Source organism: Pongo pygmaeus, chromosome 18 (assembly GCF_028885625.2).
Source record: "Pongo pygmaeus isolate AG05252 chromosome 18, NHGRI_mPonPyg2-v2.0_pri, whole genome shotgun sequence".
NCBI lineage: Eukaryota > Metazoa > Chordata > Mammalia > Primates > Hominidae > Pongo > Pongo pygmaeus.
Window position 1 is genome coordinate 71,980,344 of NC_072391.2, and position 4,608 is coordinate 71,984,951.

At 42.0% G+C, this 4,608-nt stretch overlaps 1 non-coding gene across 1 annotated transcript; it reads right to left on the reverse strand.

Annotated features, from left to right (window-relative positions):
* Nucleotides 1-1,035: 1,035 nt before the first annotated feature.
* LOC129016409 (U2 spliceosomal RNA) lies at nt 1,036-1,233 on the reverse strand. The gene has a single exon (XR_008494809.2). It is a non-coding gene; the product is annotated as a U2 spliceosomal RNA (small nuclear RNA).
* Between the last annotated feature and the right edge of the window lie 3,375 nt (nt 1,234-4,608).

Below are 4,608 nucleotides of genomic sequence, written 5' to 3' on the forward strand. Positions count from 1 at the left end.
AGGATCCAGCAATTCTACTCCTAGGTGTACCCAAAAGAAATGAAAATGTATGCCTACACCAAAACTTACCTGTAAATGTTCATAGCAGCGTTATTTATAATAACTAAGAAGTGGAAGCAACCCAAATGTCCATCAACCAATGAAAGGACAAACAAAACATGGCAGAGTAGCGCCCCCTTATCTGTGGTTTCGCTTTCTGCAGTTTCAGTTACCCATGGTCAACCATGGTCCAAAAATAGGTGAGTACAGTACAATAGCATATTTTGAGAGTGAGGCAAGAGACCACACTAAGTTTATTACAGTATATTGTTATAATTGTTCTATTTTATTTTTATTGCCATCAATCCCTTTCTGTGCCTAATTTATAAGTAAACCTTATCATAGATATGTACGGATAAGAAAAACATAGTGTATGTAGGGTTCAGTACTATTCATGGTTCCAGGCATCCACTGGGGTTCTTGGAACATACCTCCTGCAGATAATCGGGGACTGCTATATATCTGTAAAATGCTAGCAACCCTTCGTGCCGCACGCCTTGGGTTTCATAAGTCTCATCTCAGCTTCTGTTTTCATGTTGCCTTCTGTCTATGTCTCTGTGTTTTCTTTTCTGTCTTCTATAAAGACACTCATCATTGCATTTAGGGCCCACCCTAATCCAGGATGATCTCATCTCACGCTCCTTACCTTAATTACATCTGCAAAGACCCTTATTCGAAATAAGGTCGCATTCTAAGATTCCACGTGGAAAAAGATTTAGGGGGCCACAATTCAACCCGCTACTAGGCGTGATGGCTACAGAATACAGGGTTTCTTTCGGGGTGATAAAAATGTTCTAAAATTGATTGTGGTAATAGCTGTCTAACTTTGTGAACAGACTGCAAGCCATCGAATGGTATACTTTAAATGGGTAAATCATGTGGCACGTGAAGAATAAAGCTGTTATTAAAAAAACAAATAACAGCCCAGGCATTGTGGCTTCACACCTGTATCCCAGCACTTTGGGAGACTGAGGCGGGTCAATCGCTTGAGCCTAGGAGTTTGAGACCAGTCTGGGCAACATGGCAAAACCCCATTTCTACCAAAAATATAAAAATTAACCAGTCTCATAACCTAACATCAAAATAAATAAGTAACTTTAAAATTAAAAATTAAATTTAAAAAATTTAAATAAAATTTTAAAGTGACAAGAACAGATACTACACTTGATCTTAGCCAAAAGGCCGAGAAGCAATAATAAATTTTTAAAACGCAGAAGAACATTCACAGCATCTTCTTGCACCCTCTATTACTCATGCGGCCATGCCTGGTAGAAACGAACAAAGCATTGCCTCTCTTCCAGCATCTTCAGCATGGTAGGACTCCCTGAAGACAGAGTCATTGAACATCTCGCTCATGACGTTGTTTTTGAAACAACTCCAAACTTTCAACTGTTTTTGAAAGACAGAAAATTGGCGAGTTAACAGGGCCTTTTCTTCTTTTTCAAGACAGAATATCGCTGTGTTGCCCAGGCTGGTGTGCAGTGGCGTGATCATGGCTCGCTGCAGCCTCTACTTCCCCAGCTCAAGTGATCCTCCCCTTTCAGCCTCCCTAGTAGCAGGGACCACAGGCACACACCACAACACTTGGCTAATTTTTTTTTTTTTTTTTTTAGAAATGAGGTATTACAGGCTGCTTTTAAACTCCTGGGCTCAAGCGATCCATCTGCCTTGACTTCCCAAAGTGTTGGGATTACAGGCGTGAGCCACTGCGCCTGACCCAGGGCCTCAAAGTGCCCTAGACCTCAAGATTATCACAGCAGAAGTTGAGCACTGACTTCCCAAACCTTCACTTGGCTTCACTTGGCACTGTATTTTTAAAAATCATTACTATACTTGGATGTTCTCACAAGGCAAAAGACAAAAAACAAAAAAATTCCAGCAATGTTTATCCATTCCTCACTAACTGGACAGACAAGGACATGAGGCCAAATAGTAAGATGAAGGTTCAAATATCAAAATATCCCTGACATTGACCTGGCCCTTTGCTGGGCTTGTCCGGCTACTGGGTTTTCATAGGGTAGGGAAGTTCATGGTGTCTTCCATGCCTCTGAAATGTGATTGAAGATTCCGAAGGGAGCAAACCCACAGCAAATCAGCACCTTTGAATTTCCTGCTGATCTCCGGAGAGAGAAGGACCCAGCTCAGACATCACTTCCTCCATGAAGACCTCCCTGATGCCTGGGACCAGCCTTTCCTGCTGTGTACCCCTGTGGCACATGACACATTCCCCTGTTAGACCACCTCCACATGGCCTGATTCATAGCAGATATTCAATAAATTGGGTGGATATAAACCTAATAAAGTATATTGTACCAGAAATTAGATGGGAGCCACAAAACACAAGCGACTCATAGAAACTTAAATTTTCTTGTAACCACATTTAAAAAGGTAAGAAGAAACCGGTGAAATTAATTGTAATACTATATTTCATTTAACCCAACATACTCCAAATATGATCAAGGCAATATGTAATCAATATAGAAACTACATTTCACTAAACTATAGAAACCTTATTTCACCTGACTTGGAGCTCGCCCTATGGGGTAGGGTAGGGGGAGCCTTTCCCCAAGCGCATTTGTCAATAACATTTGAAGCAATTGTTTGATTTCACGGCTGACTGAGATCATGGTGAGGGATTTTATTTTATTTTTTAATGAAGACTTTTTTTTTTTTTCTTGAGATGGAGTCTCACTGTTGCCCAGGCTGGAGTGCAGTGGCATGATCTCAGCTCACTGCAACCTCCGCCTCCCGAGTTCAAGCGATTCTCCTGCCTCAGCCTCCTGAGTAGCTGGGATCACAGGCCAAATCCATCATGCCAGGCTAATTTTTGTATTTTTTAGCAGAAACGGGGTTTCACCACGTTGGTCAGGCTGGTCTCGAACTCCCGACCTCAGGTGATCCACCCACTTCGGCCTCCCAAAGTGCTGGGATTACAGGCATGAGCCACCGCACCCGGCCCTAAATGTAGTAAGTCTTTAGAACCCAGTACATGTTTTCTTTTACGCTTACAGCACATCTCAATCCAGATAAGCCACATTTGTAGTGCTCAGTAGCCACATGTGGCTACCATATTGAGCAGCACAGATTTAGGGCATCTGCAAAATATAGCAGTTATTATGCTGAGCCCTTTACAGCCACATCCCTGTGACACAAACGATTAGAATCAGCCTGCTCCACCTGCCTCGTGCTTCTGCCACCCTAGGTGATCCGCTAAAGGATTCGCTTGGATTATTGTGTTTAATCTTCCCAGCAGTCCTGTAAATAAACACCATTATGACACTCACTTTCCCCATGAAGACACTGAGGATAAGAGATATTAGGAAACTAGCCCAAAGCTGCATAGCCACTGAGTGAGGTAGCCAAGCCAGGAAGCCTTAGGCAGAAACTTTTCCCACAAACAGCCTCCACATGGTTTCCCCAAAGCCCCACATGCACCTTCTAAAGCAGGTTCCTATTACAGGGCATTTTGAAATAGAAGCCTATCTGTACCTTCTTTCAGGCTGAGTTAATACAGATTTAGCTCTAAATATGCATGCATTTTAGCCAACTGAATTCACACCACCACAACATCATTGGCTGCTTAAAATGTTATTAAGAAATCAGGTGTGGGCTAGATTGCATCCATCTATCCACTTTTAGTTCAGAAGTTAAAAGGTTGTAATTTACTTTTCTATTGATTTGATTTATGATTTCCAGTTATGCAGGCTGTTGTTTTTCAAACAGAGATCAGAACAGGAAATGGCTGTTTCGACTTCTATCCATGTTTTGCAATGTGATTTAAATTGTTCTGAATTTTTGGCTTAGATGTGCCAAACTGCATTACCTTCAACCTTCTCCAGTAGCTTGCAGGGTGTATAGAACTAGCCACAAGCAGCGTCATTCAGAAGCAGTTTAGGGAAAGCAAGGACCCCAAGTTCTTGTGGCAATTTCTATACTATCTGGACATGGGATTCGTAAGATTAGTATGTTTTCTGTTTGCTTTGGGAAGGGGTAGAGAAAGCAAGGAAAAAAGTGCTATGATCCCTGTCTGCGGATTCTAAAGGCCTTAACATTTCTGGTATCATGTAAATTCTGTTGTTTTGCTGGCTCAGTAAGGTTGGTTTTTTAAATGTGGTGACCAAACAATGACTTTAAGTAGCAGTTTCTCAAATTTTAGGGTTTGGTACAAATCACTTGGATGCTTATAAAAATACAGATTTTCACTCTAACCCTCTGGAATGTTGATTCGGTATATTTGGGGTGGGGCCCAAGAATCTACAGAACTTCCAAAAATTCTGTTCTCCACAGGGCAGTGAGAAAACTGGCAAAAATCATCAGGATCAACTTTTTTTTGGAATTCTAGAAATTAACCAAATGGTTGCAGCAATCCAGGAAGCGTTTATTCAAGAAAAATGGCTCTTGGTAAGAACAGCTAGCATTGTGGTGTTTTTACTTGCTCCAGTCCTAACCCCTTCTCTCCAGCTCCATGGTAACCTTGAAAACCAACAGCCTGCACTCATGAGGAACTCCAGTGGTCTGGCAGCCACCAGAAGGGGCTGAGGTTGGAGCGCCTTTGAAGTCTGTTTCCCA